At 44.3% G+C, this 16,329-nt stretch overlaps 1 protein-coding gene across 1 annotated transcript in view; it reads right to left on the bottom strand.

Moving 5' to 3' along the window:
- Positions 1-16,329, bottom strand: part of THSD7B (thrombospondin type 1 domain containing 7B) — a 1,119,563-nt gene that overhangs the window by 1,096,343 nt on the left and 6,891 nt on the right. The window contains exons 2-3 of the mRNA XM_024764108.1: positions 6,740-6,830; positions 5,158-5,246 (exon numbers count right to left, since the gene is read on the bottom strand). The gene's annotated coding sequence lies outside the window, so the exon portion shown is untranslated. The remainder of the gene's footprint in view (positions 1-5,157; positions 5,247-6,739; positions 6,831-16,329) is intronic.

Below are 16,329 nucleotides of genomic sequence, written 5' to 3' on the forward strand. Positions count from 1 at the left end.
AATCTAGTTTAGGTGTCTCCATATCTCATTAATGTGGTCTGCCTCAAAGGTCCTTAATAATAACTTATTGTACATGTTTATTACACTTGATAGGAAGTTATTTTATTGAAGCCCCTTTTGTTTCTTCGTTTGCTGATAATCTTGTGTCTCCACACCGGTAATACTGTCCCTAAGAAATTAGTATTTTTAGCATTATTCTTGTTTGTTATAACCAGGGAGATGATAATGAGAATTCATGAGGCTGCAAAACAGGTACAGTGACTCCATCTCTAAAACAGCCCAGTGCCTAACTGTAACGAAGATGCTTTGTATTTATTTGGCATAATATTCCTGACACCTAATAGTGGTCATTTTCTCTCCAACACTAAGGATTTGTTTAGATCAATTACTCATTGCATTGGTTGTTTGTTAAAGCCTTATCTAGGCCACTCATACAAAAGGGGGGTGCCAATTAATTGAAGTTTAATCATTCATCAAGTCAACATTTATTAAGTGCCCGATCTTTTCCCAGACATTCTAGCAGGCACTGCGGATAGGTCTTGGCAGAAAACGGAAACATATCCGAATTAAAAATAGCCCAATGTATTTGTCCCTTCCAGCTGCTATAACAGAATACCACAGACTGGGTAGCTTATAAAGGATAAACACAGTTCAGGAGGCTAGAAGTCTGAGATCAGGGTGCCATGGTCCGATGAGGGCTTTCTTCTGGGTCACAGACTTCTTGTTGCATCTTCACATGGCAGAAGGCGCTAGGGAGCTCTATGGGATCTTTATGAGAGCATTAATCCCATTCATGAAGCCTCACCCTCATCATCTAATCACTTCCCAAAGGCCCCAACTTCTATCACCATCACATTGTGCATTAGAATTCAAAACGTGAATTTTGAGGGGAGACAAACATTCAGAGACCATAGCATCCAACAACCTCCAGGCAGTTAAACTCAGCACTGTCCCTTCTAAATTTCCTCCATCTGATGAGCAATTATCACCTCCTTCTCTGGATCCCTGATCCCCTCAACTAAGACAGCTCGAGCCTGTGCCACAAAATATATCCTTAATAAAAAAAGAAAAACGGAAGCATCATTTAGAGGCATAGCTTATTCCATTACTTATGTCTTCTGCTTCATTTCTCTGAGGCCTTCAGACAAAAACTAGAACATGTTTCAACTTTACTTTAACCATATATTATGGAAAATTTCAAACATATAAAGTAGAAAGACTAGACTATGAACCCCAAGTACTTATTCCCAGCTTCAATAATTATCAACAATTCTGCCATTTTTATTTCATCTCTGCCTTCCACCTTTTTTCATATTGGATTTCAAAACCCAGATCTCCTACCATTTCACTCATAAATACTTCAGCATGTATTTCTGAATGACTGGGATTTTCTTCTCTTTTTAACTTCACCATAATGCCATTATCTCATTCAACAAACTTAACAAGAATTTCTAATTATCACCTCATAACCACCCTTATTTTTCCCTGATTGTCTCAAAAATGTATTTTTATAGTCAATTTGTTGAAATCAGCCTCCAAAGTTTGCAAATAGCATTTGTTTGATTAGTGTTTTAAGTCTCTTTTAGTCCAAAACCATTTTCTCTCCCTTTCTTCTCCATGCCATTTATTTTTGAAGAAAATTGGTCATTTGTCCAGTGGTTGAATGCATCCTCGTGGTGTCATCCAACATGTTCCCCTCTCCTCTGTATTTTCTATAAACTGGTAGTTGGATCTAGAGGTTTGATTCCATCTAGGTTCAATATTTTAGCCACAAGATGTTATGGACCATGCTGTGGTGTCCTATTGCATCACATCAGGAGGCACAGAATGTCTGGTTGTTGCACTTTTTGTGATAATCAGTGAGTTCAGGTGATGTCAACCTGATTCACCCGCTAAAAAGTCTCCCCATGAACTTTCACCTAGTGTTTGTGTAGCCATTGACAATCATTGCCTAGAGCCACTATTCCATCAGAGATTTTTCCAGTTAATCAATCATTTCATGTCACAAGTATACCACAGAGTGAAATAATTTACCCTGGTATTGATTAAACAAAATCAGAAAAAACTACAGTTAAAACATTTTTTAAAGCACACTTGAGACTGTTATCTAAAAAATAAATAAATAAAAGTAGGAGAGTTCAACCTAGAGATGTCTCCTCCTCTTTTGAAAACAAAAACTCCGTTTTAACTGAAAATTTCCTAGACCACCTACTTGATAGCACTTGCCTTTTAATACCTATTGATTAGGAAGATGTAGATGATGAAAAGCTTCTAAATTCAGTGACCCACTAAACAGATTTCTAGTATATTAATCATAGCAGTAGTCTACACACCCCTGAACTATAGCAAAGCATGTGTCCTAAGGATAAAGCATAATTTTAAATTATTCAAGTTGCAATCTTTCCCCCTTCTGTCTTACATCCCAAACCATGCCCTCTAAAGAGCTGATCACTGGTGGGACTGGTGGAAGGAAAACTTCTTCAGGCTGAGTGTCACAAAAAGTCTGTGGGAGTTTACAGAGAGCAAAAAACAAGATTTTCTGGACAATGTGCAACAACACGGATGGACCTAGAGATAATTATACTAAGCACAGTAAATCAGACAGAGAAAGACAAACACCACATGTATATGTGGAATCTAACATATGACACAAATGAACTTATCTACAAAACAGAAACAGACTCACAGACATAGAGGACAGACTGATGGTTGCCAAGGGGGAGGGAGGGTGGGGGAGGAAGGGATTGGGAGTTTGGGATTAGAAGATGCAAACTAGTATATAGAGGATGGACAAACAACAAGGTCCTACTGTGTAGCACAAGGAACTCTATTCAATATCCTGTGATAAACCATAATGGAAAAGAATATAAAAAAGAATGCATATATGTGTATAACTGAATCACTCTGCTGTACGGCAGAAATTAACATAACACTGTAAATCAACTATATGGCAATAAAATTTTCAAAAATTAAAATTAAAAAAATTTAAAAAGATTTTCTGGCCAGATTTTCTCCCCTCTCCACCCTTTGATGTTTTCAAAAGAGAATGCAGAAGGCTCACATTCCTATTCCAATTACATGACTTACATACGTATGTGTCAGATATGGTGTTGATTCAGTCAACAATGTTTTCTTACAGATCTACAGCTCGAGGCAGCCCTCTTTTCTTCCCCCACTGGGGTCCACAGTCCAGCAACTGCCCTATATGGGCCTCTGGTACCTTGGTTCCAAACACTTCAACCATAGGCTCTACTGCCATCACCATCCCATGATAATATTAACAGTACTCTCCATAAATCTAGAAGGCAAACAAGTATGGTCCCCCAGAGAAGGGCACCTTTTAAGCTAGAAGTTGGTTCCCCAAGACCAACTAGATAGCCCACAGTAGCATCAGTCCTAGTGGCCATCAAGGTAAGGAGGACAGACTGATGGTTGCCAAGGGGGACCAATGGCCTACTCTCCTGCTGAGGCCAGAAGCACACACGGTACAATTGCCTGGTTAGGCTGATTGCTCACAGACAAGACAGGAGGCTAATCTGGCCATTGACCTAAACTCTGACGTCTGCAGCACACACTCATAGGGGCCCCAGACTCAAGCCTCCTTCCTCTGTATAACAGGCCATTTGATATTTCTGCTGACATTCTTCGCTCAAAGGTATTTTATTCCAGATGTCATGAAGTGAAACTTTTGAAATTGTGAAGCGATTTGTTGCAAGCAGAGCTGGCTTTACAGAGATGCTGAGATGAGGACCAGCTTCTATCCATCGATCAGAAAGAATCTGCACAACATCTTAGATGAAAGACAGCTACGAAAAGGGCTGGGGAGGCCGAGTGGACCTGAGTAGAATGCTGAGGATGGCAGCTAAACAGGGACTCCAGCTCCAATCTCCAGCTCCAATTCTGTTATAGAGCACTTTTCCCAATATTCAAAAACCAGCGGAGGGCTTCCCTGGTGGCGCAGTGGTTGAGAGTCCACCTGTTGATGCAGGGGACACGGGTTCGTGCCCTGGTCCGGGAAGATCCCGCGTGCCGTGGAGCAGCTGGGCCCATGAGCCATGGCCGCTGAACCTGCGCGTCCGGAGCCTGTGCTGCGCAACGGGAGGGGCCGCAACATTGAGAGGCCCGCGTACCCCAAAAAAAAAAAAAGACAAAACAAAACAGAGGGGACAACTTGCCATGATCCAAAGGGCTAAGTCTACTCTCTTCATCAAGCCTTGCCCAATATTCCTCTTAACATGTTTTTAGAACTGCTCAACCAGAACATACTCCTAAAATGCAAATCGGGGGGTGGGGGAATAAAGTATCATGTTGTCACTGATTCCAGCCTTTTTAAAAAAATATTTTATTCCTTTTTTAAATAAATTTATTTATTTATTTATTTTTGGCTGCGTTGGGTCTTCGTTGCTGTGCGCAGGCTTTTCTCTAGTTGCGTTGAGCGGGGGCTACTCTTCACTGTGGTGCGTGGGCTTCTCTTTGCAGTGGCTTCTCTTGTTGTGGAGCACGGGCTCTAGGCGTGCAAGCTTCAGTAGCTGTAGCACATGGGCTTCAGTAGCTGTGGCTCACGGGCTCTAGAGCACAGGCTCAGTAGCTGTGGCTCATGGGCTTCGTTGCTCCATAGCATGTCGGATCTTCCCGGACCAGGGCTCGAACCCATGTCCCCTGCATTGGCAAGTGGATTCTTAACCACTGAGCCACCAGGGAAGCCCTGATTCCAGCCTTGAGGAATGAATCCTGACAAGAGCCACGTAGCATTTTCTTAGAGAACCACTGTATCTTCCTCCTTGTCTCTTCCAAATGAAACTGGACAGTAACAAAGTCAGGCTCAGTATTCATTCATTCATTCATTCATTCGCTCAACATTTAATGGACAGCCCTGTGCTAGGAGGTACAGCGATGAACAGGACAGATTGCTGGTCCATGATTTCCTGATCTAACCAGCGATATCGAAAGCTATGCCACTAACCTCAGAGCCTCACAGTAGGACGATGCTACAGGAGAAGTGAGTCTCTCATGCTATGGATGCAGCATTCTAACTGTTCAGTGGGTCGTGAGGGAAAGCTATGCAGGGGCATGCCTTTGGAGTCTTGATTTTTGCTCCTGATTTTTTTGCAGCTGCAGGTGTGGCCCTGGAATAAGAAGAGGCTGGATTCTACTTACCCTGCAAGAAACTCCATGTGTCAGCTTTCCGGGTTTTCTGTGGTCAAAGCTCTTGCCCAAGAAGGGCAGTCACCTGAGGAGAATGATTCCTGTAAAAAGAAGAGAGCGACTTAACCGAAGCTAAGACCTCCTCCCCAGGAGGACTGTGGAGGAAGAAAGAAGAAAGGTGACTCTTAACAAAGACCTATTGCAGATGGGTGCAGGACAGCAAAGATGCGATGAGAAAGCTGAAGTCCAGGCCCTATTTTATTAATTAAAATTTTTATTGCAGTACTTGTAGATTTACATGCATTGTAAGAAACACTACAGAGAAAATCCCCTGTATGCTTTTCCCAGCTTCCCCCAAAGGCCACATCTTGCAAAATCACACTCTTCTATCACAAACAGGATATTGACAGTCATATAATCCACCAGACTTATTCCAACTTCCCAGTTCTACTTGTACTAATTTTTGTGTGTGTCTATAAAGTTCTATACAATTTCATCACCTGTGTAGATTCATGTATTCATCTCAACAGTAAAGAAAATGCACAGCTCCAACACCAAAGGATCCCTCATCCTGCCCTTTTATGACCACAACCATCTCCCCTAACACCTAATGACCACTAAATCTGTCTTCTACTTCTAACGATTATCATGGTCTGATTGTTATATAAGTGGAATCCACGATACTGGCTTCTTGGGATTGGCTTTTTTTGCTTAACATAATGCCCTGGCTATTTGTCCAAGTTGTGTGTGTATCAATAGTTTATTCTTTTTATTTCTAAGTAGTATTCTATGGCATGGATGCACCATAGTTGAACCCTTTACCTGTTGAAGGGCATTTGGGATGTTTCCCATTTGGGTCTATTATGAGTGAAGCTGCTATGAACATTCGTTTCCAGTCTTTCCAATGCTGAGGGACATAAAATTTAGAGTCTACATTCTGGGACAGACCCCAGTGGTAAATGGCCACTGAGTGTTGGGCTCACCGTGCATGGACAGGCTGCGGAGGTAAAGCATTTCCACCCCTTAGACGCTGGGCTAGCTGCTGAGTCCCGGAGCTTCAAGGCCCGTCACCATGTGGCCCCTGGTCAGCATGAGGAATGGATTGGAGGAGCCTCAGCAGTGCTGGCAGGAAAGAACGGCAGGTGTCCCCTGCTGCTCAGTGTGGCTTCTCCAACCAGGAAGTGCCTGGGCAGTGGCCGCAATGCAGATTCCTGGGCCCAACCCCAGAAATTCTGATTGGGTCACTTCAAGGTGAGCCCAGCAATCTGCATTTATATCAAGCAAACCAGGTGTGCCTCCCTTGGTTCCTCCCCCTTCCTGGTATTCACACTTTTGTGTCATCTCCACTTCAGTGTGGGTGGGACCTGTGACTCCATTCTCAGCCAACAGAATATGACACAGGTGATTAGGTTATGTTATACAAGACCCCATCTGGCTAGGAGACTTGCTCTAGAGACTCTCCATGCTGGCTCGATGAAGTAAGTGGCCACGTGGGCAAAGCCCATGTGCCAAAAAAACCACCGGTGGCCTCTAGGAGCTGCGGCAGCCTCCATCACCAAGAAGTCATGACCCTCAGCCTGACAACCACACCTACCTGAGTGAGCTTGGAGGTGGATTCTCCCACAGCCCAGCAGTCAACATCTTGATTGCAGCCTCATGAGAAAACAAGCAGAGTAGTGCAGACACTGTGAAATACAGTATGGAGGTTCCTCAAAAAACTAAAAATAGAGTTGCCATATGATCCAGCAATCCCACTCCTGGGCATATGCCTGGACAAAACTACAATTCAAAAAGATACATGCACCCCAATGTTCACAGTGGTATTATTCACAATAGCCAAGACATGGAAACAACCTAAATGTCCATCAACAGATGAATGGATAAAGAAGATGTGTGTGTGTGTGTGTGTGTGTGTGTGTGTGTGTGTGTGTATCATGGAGTACTACTCGGCCATAAAAAAGAATGAAATCATGCCATTTGCAGCAACATGGATGCAACTAGAGATTATTATACTAAGTGAAGTAAGTAAGAAACCAAGAAGAGGATACAGCTGAGCCCTGCCCGGACTCCTGACCCACAGGAGATAACAAATACAGGTCGTTTTAAGCTCCAAAATTTGTGGTGCTTTGTTACACAATAGAAAATGAATACATCATGTGTTAGGAACTGAATGTTTGGGGCCTGGCATTATTCATAGGTTGAGATCGAATCCCCAGTGTGATGGTATTTGGAAGTGGGTCTTTGGGAAGTGATTAGGTCCCGAGGGCAGAACCCTCATGAATGGGATTAGTGTCTTACAAAAAGAGGCCAGAAACATAACTGGCCTTCTTTCAGCCATATGAGGATACAATGAGACGTCATCAGTCTACAACCCAGAAGGATCTAAGACAGAACCCTGCTGGCACCCTGATCTTATACTTCCAGTCTCCAGGACTGTGAGAAATAAATGTTTATTGTTTAAGCCACCCAGTCTATGGTATTTTGCTATAGAAGCCCGAGCTGACTAAACACCAGGTGAATTCTGCTGGCTCTTGCCAAGGAGAAAGTATCAAAATCTCATTCTCACGTATAATGGAATAGAACAAGGAAATAACTTGATGTCAAAAGCACCCGACTCTGCCATTTACTGGTATAAACTTGGGTAACTTCTTCAGATCTCAGTTGCTTCATCTATGAAATGGAAATAAAAATAACTTCCTCATGGGAAAAAAATTTTCTACCCAGCAATAGATAACCAGTATACTGAGTGGTTCTGATGCAGAGTGGTGGGCCCTAACCTGGACTGTACCTTGAGAACCACAGACCAAACCAAGGTGAGGCTGAGCCTCAAGTAGCGGGCAGTAAAAACCTGCTTCAAACCAAACCCTACGGTCTTCTTTTTTTTTTTTTTAAGAATCTGAAAAAGAAATTATTTATTTATTTTTTTACAATGGTGTGTTAGTTTCTGCTTTATAACAAAGAAGAACCTAGGGGTAAGACAGGAATAAAGACACAGACCTACGGTCCTCTTGACATGAAAGACCTGCTTGTCCCCTGGGGGGACCCTTCAGTTCCTCAGAAGTACTTTGGAGTTTGAGTAACAACTGTCACCTGCCCCCAGGCTGCCATCTGACTCTCCCACCCAGAGGTGGCCCAAGACTCTACTTATGGAATCAAACAGCAGACACTTTGTAGTCTGTCTCCTTTTACCACTCTCTGAGGTAGTGGGGAGCTTCTGGAAAAACCTTTGGGGTCTTAAATGCCTCTACTAAGTTTTCTAGTATCTAATTGGTCACAGCATCAGCTTTTAAATGGCAAAAAGACGGACAGGTACAATTATGTGTGTATAAACACATATATACATTTATTTGCCTTAGTATCATCCTCTTCCTACACACAAACACACACAGAGGAATGCAAGCACCATAACATAAGGGCAGGGAATTTTTCCGTAGTGTTTAATGATGTATCTCCTGAGCCTGACAGGTATTTGTAGGAAGGAAGGAGGGAAGGAAGGAAAGAGAGGGAGGGGAGAAGGGGGTGGGGTGGGGGGAGAGCTAGACTAATCAATGAAATTAATCCAATATTAACGGATGATTATAGTTTCCTCCTTTCACACCCCAAAGAAGTAGTTAGGAGAAATACTCCAGGGCTGAATATGGTATGGGGATTCATATTCCGAAGGCAGTTGTCCATCCCCTTTCGGGGACAGCAGGGACATCTTAACTGTATATTTATCTGTCATAAGATAGCCCTGGTGTCCTCCATCAGCCACAGTTCGCAGCCAATTGAAGACAGTACACATATGTTTAGAAAGCCCAGCAGTGACACACCACTGTTCACCCTGAGACTTCTGCTCGTGATAATCCACTTCCTGTCAAACAGTGGATGGCCCACTGGGGAAGGGCCTTGCCGATGCACGATAGCCATAATGGGCCAGTCTCTAAAGAGACCACCCAGTATGAAAGCTGATTAATAATAGAGTCAAGCCTGAGAGGGAAGCTTCTCTTTTTTTTTTTTTTTTTGCGGTACGCGGGCCTCTCACCGTTGTGGCCTCTCCTGTTGCAGAGCACAGGCTCCGGACGCACAGGCTCAGCGGCCATGGCTCACGGGCCCAGCCACTCCGCGGCATGTGGGATCTTCCCAGACCGGGGCACGAACCCTCGTCCCCTGCATTGGCAGGCGGACTCTCAACCACTGCCACCAGGGAAGCCCGGGAAGCTTCTCTTTAACTTTCAATTTCCTACTCTGGCTGAAGACAGATGTGTAATTTGATTTCAACATGGCTTTCTGAAGCTCTAGATTTCTCGAGCAGTAAAACCAGCTTCGTGGCGATCTTTTTCCTCCTTCACCACTTCCTTAGCTCGGGGGATCAGATTCTTTCAAATCTGTCAGATTCAGACGAATCTGATGAGCTTCCTGCATTATTTATCCTCGAGTAAATGAGGAAAACCATTAACAGCTTGCCTCGGATCTCTTGGCAAATCTAACCACTGAGCACACTGCTGTCCTGTTTAATCAAATAATTTACCTACACAGAATCAACATTTCTATTCATACTTCACATTAAAAAGAAGGAAAGCAAGGCACCGTCACACATTCACTCCTTTAATTCCCAAGAGATTTAAATTTGTTCTCCTCCCTCTCAAGAAAAACTTCTGAAATGGCTAGTCTTTCATTTGGAACCATCACCTCTCTTCACTCTGGGAAGTGAGGGCAGAAGAAAGGGAAGGTACTGGAACGTGCACTGACCGAGGTCTGCCTGGCATGTGCTGCCTGTGTGTGCACGTGCCTGGGAGAAAAGGAAGGATTCTGTCTTGCACCAGATACCTTCCCTGCACCTTCCCCAGGCTCCCCTATTTACCCGAGGTTCCAAATGAGAGATCAGAGAGCAGCACTGAGGCAGGCTGTCTGCCTCCTGGGTTTTGGACAATGTGCTCTGACTCCCTGCCTCTGTACATTAACCAAAAAATATCAAGTGCTCATTATGTGTAAGGCACTGAATGACAAATATGTGAAGACAGAAGATCATCCAGTGGGGAGAAGGGAGTGACCCTGTGCCACACTCAGCGCTGGGCACTGACACACATTTTCCCCTTCAATTCTGACAAGATACAAATTTGTTCTCCCCTATTTAACCCATGCAGAAACTGACTCTCAGAGGAGTTAAGTAACTTTCCCAAGGTCACACAGCCAATCATGAACCCAAGCCCATCTTCTTCCTGCTACATCACAAATTATCCCTGGTCTGCTGACTATTAGCTACTGTTCTTCCCCATGTCTTTGTTCCCTCCATTCACAAACAGTCACCACTTTATCTGGGTTTTTCTTCTTTCTACTACTACAGGATTAGGGTTACTCTCTCCCCAGATAACTGCCAAAAGGGTTATTTTATGTTACTGCTAAATTCATCCAACAAGTGCAGCCAGATTTTGGGAGAATAGGGTGATTCATCATCAAAACATGCAATGTAAACACCACCCGGTACAGCTGTACACAATGTAGGATATGAATCTTTACGGCAAGAGCTGAAAAACAGCCGCACGGCACAGGGATATCGGCTCGGTGCTTTGTGACCGCCTGGAGGGGTGGGATAGGGAGGGTGGGAGGGAGGGAGACGCAAGAGGGAAGAGATATGGGAACATATGTATATGTATAACTGATTCACTTTGTTATAAAGCAGAAACTAACACACCAGTGTAAAGCAATTATACTCCAATAAAGATGTTAAAAAAAAAAAGAGCTGAAAAACAAGTGTGTGACCCCCCCTAAGAAGAACAAATTTTGGTGGCACAAACCCTTAAAAACGTAACTTTTATTTCTTCAATAGGGGTCTTTCCTTAAAACTGGAGAGATAAATAACCAAAGAAGCAAACAAATAAATGAATAAATCAATAAGGCTTCAAAGGAAGTAAGGACCATAGAGAAAAGCTAATGTGTTCTTTCTCTGCTGTCACTGATCAAATCGACAACGCTCTCTACTGCCGTGTGGCAGGGTGTCTCTTGCTCTCCTGTGTATTCACCCCTAAGAGCAATGACATTTGCTGATTACACCCATTTGGTTTTCAGAGGCCAAGGTGGGTTGTATTTGCCTTTCCTATTAGCCTAGCAATACCTCCCTGTATTTTCTGCAGTAGCTTTTCTGAACAGCAATAGGCTCTAATCAGTCTTCCTGGCTTCATTTCTCAGAATCTCACAGTCTCCTCAAGGAACATTTCAGACCTGACTTATCATCATTACCAGATGCTAAATAGTCACCAGATTCTATATTATTTATTACACCCCGTTCATTTCCCTGTTCTGGACTTACGGGTCGAATCACAGAGCATGTGAAAGACTGTCCCCACAATACGTCACGGAGACTCTACTATAATGCAGAGTCACATTTTGAAGGAAGCATTTCACCCCGCACGGAATAGCTCTCAACAGCAGCTGAGTCCTACGTCTCTTCAAGGCTCTGTCCCATATCCAGGCACAGGCTCCCAAGCGGCCCCTGAGCTGCACGCCTGTCGACGCGAACAGCAGTCACTTGCCCACCTCTCTCCAGCGGGGCCAAAGCACACCGCCATGTGCCCACCCCGCCCCGCTGTCTGCTGCTCTATCACAGAGCCTGGCAAGCAGCTGTAGGAGAAAAGTGATTCCAGGTCATCCCTGTGTGGGCAGAAAGCACCCAAAGTTTACAGTGAGGTGAGAAGTGGTCACAGGACTACCCTTCTGGGACAAAACGACACTCCCACTTTGACCCATTCTACAAAGAGCCCCCAGTGGTGACCCTTTGAAGGACACAGGTTGCACCCTGCCTCCCTCAGGTCTCCCAATAGGCTAACAGTGGCTTTCTATACCTCCCAGCCCCCTCCTCTCTCCCCCAAAGGAGGGAAACTCGCCTCAACCACGCACAAGTCATGGTGAAAGGGGTTCCAGCTGAATTCTCTTCCAGGGAAATGTCTCTAACTTGTCCAGGGTTTTGTGCTCTAAGAAGACCTTTCAAAGCCCTGACTGCCCAGGAAGCAGCTGTCTGATGTGGGTCGGGGGATAGAAGCAGGCTCAGCCAGGTCTAAAGCCCCAGGAGACCAAAGATGCGTTCTGTATCACTCCAGGTGACAGAAATAGAACCAAGAAGTAGGTGAATGAAGGGTTTCTCCTCAATACAAGAAAGAACTCCAAACAGAGTTTGTCCCTTTCGGGACAGTCAGGCTTGTGGAAGGGCTAAACAAAGGTTAGGTAATAACTTCCAGGGATGGTGCATGAGAGGCAAACCAGTAACCCGCTAAGACCTCTTCCACCTCGACATTGGTGTGACCCTGAGGGGCTACGCACATGAAACTCACAGGGCCACAGCATTCGACACCTGCAATGGATTTCTGAGTTCATCATGTCTAGAGGCTGCAAATTAGCACCCCCAAGTTGAATTCAGTCCAGGGGAAAACTTCATTTTGTTCAGAGTGTTGTTGGTTCACACAGGTTTATTGTTACAAGCCATATATTTGAAAAGTAAATGATTTCATATAAACCTCTGGATTTTTCACCTTCTCTTTAAAAAGAAATTAGAAGATCTGGTCACATGAGGTCTGCATTCAGCTTGAAGCTGACTAGTGGGCCATCCCCTTTAGATTGGGCTGTGTTCTGCCTCAGTCCCCACCATCCCCGATTGCCCCCCAGCCTCACAGTAAAGTTGGTGTTCTGTTGGCTTTCTGTTTCATTGTTTTGTTTTCTTCCCAGTCCTCTTTATCCAGATGTATTTTCTGTCTCACCCCTGTGGCCAGGAGTGTTTGCCACTGCTGGCCTAGTGAAACCTTGATGAGCTGAGGCTCAGAGAAGTTAAGTGACTTGTCCAAGGTCACACAGCCAGCTAGTAAAAAGCAAGGAACAGAACACAGGTTTTCTCATGGTCTAGTGCTCCTTCAACCTGGCCACACTGCCAGCCTAGGGATGGCTCATTTCTCTGGATTGATTCAACTATTTACATCGAGGGTGGGCAAACTGCCCCTCTGCACTTCCATTTAACATTTTCTAGGGATCAGGTTTCCACATTTTCCCTTAAAAAACCAATAATAGTAGCAAAAAGAAAAATAAACCTTCTTTCCAGCTGACTTTGCAAATAACCAGCATCCAAAGACCAAACACCCTTTTGTGTGTTCAGTAAAAAATCGACCTGATGAACATGTACGATTTCAATCTTCCTTGTAAAATCAGGAATAGGCCAAAACCTTATTATTTCAGACTCTGCCTTGATAGCCCAAATCAATAGTGCAAACGAGATTTCTGGGGGAAAATGTTAAAGTAATTGGCAGAACACACAGGTGTTAAGCCACCAGAAGCACGTTCAAAGCAAGGAATTAAATACAAATAATTGATAAGCTCGTTACAAGTCATCCTTATCTATAGATATATGTATTAGGGGCTTTATGAGACATCTCTCTAGAATCTAAATTGAGTTACTGCCCGTACGTGAAAGTGACATAACTGCACATCTCTTAAAATCTTCTGTAATCAGACCTATAAGCTGATTTAAGCTGCCTATGCTCCCAATTAGTCAGGATTTGTAAGGACTGAGTAAACTGAAGAAAAGGCTTGTTAAGGACTTTTAAGTTGTTTTTTCTTTTTTTAATTTTTTAGCCACGCTGTGCAGCATGTGGGATCTTAGTTCCCTGATCAGGGTTTGAACCCACACCCCCTGCCTTGGAAGCTCAGAGTCTTAACCCCTGGACCGCCAGTGAAGCCCCAGGACTTTTAAAGCTTTTCCTTGTTGGGTAGGAGATCCCTTTCGGCAAGGCCTAGGTATACTCACTCGGTCTGTGTGGTAAGCTGAGTTATGTTTTGCCCTGGCCCTAAACAGAGATACGGCTTGGGTTGACTTGCTATCCGGTCCCCTCACAGGAGGGAGCTGGACTTGGCTAGGTCAGGTCACATGTCACATTTATGCTCACATCTGAAATGAGACTAATTTTAACAGAGCAAGTTAAAAGTAAGATTGCCTAATCGCTGAGGCCACCGATATTGAGCTGTCAGATTAGAAAACTGGGGTGGGGGGTTACCTTCATTGTCCATTAAGCCTAACACTCAGGGAGACACATAACAGACCAAGCAGTCACCATGGGCTGCCTACCCAGGATCCATTCTCCTTTCCTCCTTCTTAGGAAAACCCACATTGTGGTCAGGTATCTAGGATTGATAATCAGCTAGTCCAAAACAGATAGACTTACTACTGTTTATAGAGAGCATCCATCCTGATTGGTGGTGTCCAAATTGTGCTGGATGTAACATATTAAGAATTTCAGTTCTCTCCCCAGATAGTCTAAGAACAGTAGTGACTATAGAAATGAGTCCTGATTAGTATCAGCCAATCACAGTCATCCTATCCTTCTTGCCAGTGATTGGTTCAGGTACCCTGACTTTAGGCAGTCAGTACAGAGTATTCCCACTGTTGACTGCTATTGGGCCACGGTTGGGTCCACAATCTAAACCACCCAATCAGACTGAAGAGAAGGAATACTTAGTCCATAATTGAGGGAATGAGTTTTCTCTCATTCACAAAGAAGTCACTTGTCTCAGCTGTTAATGGCAGCCCTCTTGAAACTCTGAGGACAGCGCCTATACATGGATAAGGGCAAGCAGGGGATAGAGCCACAGTCCCAAAGACTCAGGTACTGTGCCTGGAGCCTGCCCTACTTTCTGTCCTCCGTTATAAGAAACAGTACATTTCCTCATCGTTTAAAATACTTTAAGTGGGATTTCTATTCCTTGCAGTCCAAGGTATCCTGTACTTACACAAGCCAATATATTCAAAGCAGGTTAGAGGGACTTTCCAGGTGAAGCCAGTGTCTTAACCCATCCTCACGCATTTTTAATCAGAGTAGATAGAACAACTGTTGGTAGCTGCCAAAAAAGTTCAAAGTCTTTAATGAACCCATACAGTGCACGCACACACGCTTGTAACTGGATAAGGCAGGGAGGTTGGCAATGTGGGGAAAACATGGATCTGGAGTGAGACAGTCTCAGGTCCATCTCAGCTTTGCCTCTTAAAAACTCTGTGACCACAGCAAAGTGTCAGTACCTGTAAATTATGGGATAAGTATATGTCTTACAGCATTGTTCTGAGAAGTCAATGAAATGCAGCATACAAAATATCTAGTGCACAAGATAGAAGATCGATAAGTAAAAGACATTTTTCCTTCTCCTTTTGCCACCCAAGAAGTCTTTCCAGACCCCCTGACCCAAAGCTCCAGGCACCCCATTGGTTCCATTTTCTATTTCATCCCTTTCCTTTCTTCCCCTCTAACCCCACACTTGTTTAACTCTCTCTATCCATGGTATGTTTTGTGTGGTTGGTGTATGTTTTTCACTGATTCCATTTACCGGTACTCACTCTGTGGCAGGGACTGTTATGACATGTAATGGTCACGACCACAATCACCCACTGAAGAACGTGATGTGCTTGTTTTACAGTTGATGCAAGGAGGCCCAGAGAAGTGATATAAACCTGCCCATGATTTTTTTCCAAGTTGAGTTAAGAGCAAGGAATTCTAGGCCAATGGGACTCCAAAGGCTGTGCTCTTTCGCTACTTCATTATCCTGTCCATCCAAGGAATAATTTATACTATATAGCTTCCAGTGGACTGAGAGTTATTCAAAAGTATAGCCATTGTTTTCTAAGGGAAGGTAGGTAATGCAAGGACTGGACAGTTGCCTATTCTAAGACGTCATTGACAACACCCACTTTGGGCTGCCAGTTGTGCAAGCCTTCTTGACGCCTGAGATACACAAAGAAGCAAGAGACATTGAGCTGTTAGGAACTATGGTAGTGTTTGTTCAAGTCTTTATGGGCCAAGGTTGAGGCCTCATGAAGAGGACTCAGGGAAACCTGGCTGGAGTTAGTCCAAGGAGAGAGTCTGTTGGAGGGCAGCTTCTAGCCAGCGGGCCGGGCACTGACAGAGCCCCCTACATGGCAGAGCAGTAGACGGATGGGATTGACAGTGAGAGGTCAAAAGCCAGGCTGATGATCTTGAACTCTCCCTTAGAAGGAGGATAAGCACCAGTCCCATTTTGCCCAGGATTGAGGGGGTTCCCAGGATGGTAGACATTTGGCGCTAAAATGGGGAAAGTCAGGCAAACAAGGACCTGTGGACCATCGCCCTGCTTGGAGGCACCAGGCACCTGGGAAAGGTGAGAGAGCAGGAAGGCAGAGAGAGAGAGAGAGAGAGAGAG

This window comes from Neophocaena asiaeorientalis, unplaced genomic scaffold (genome assembly GCF_003031525.2).
Source record: "Neophocaena asiaeorientalis asiaeorientalis breed wild unplaced genomic scaffold, Neophocaena_asiaeorientalis_V1.1 scaffold102, whole genome shotgun sequence".
Lineage (NCBI taxonomy): Eukaryota > Metazoa > Chordata > Mammalia > Artiodactyla > Phocoenidae > Neophocaena > Neophocaena asiaeorientalis.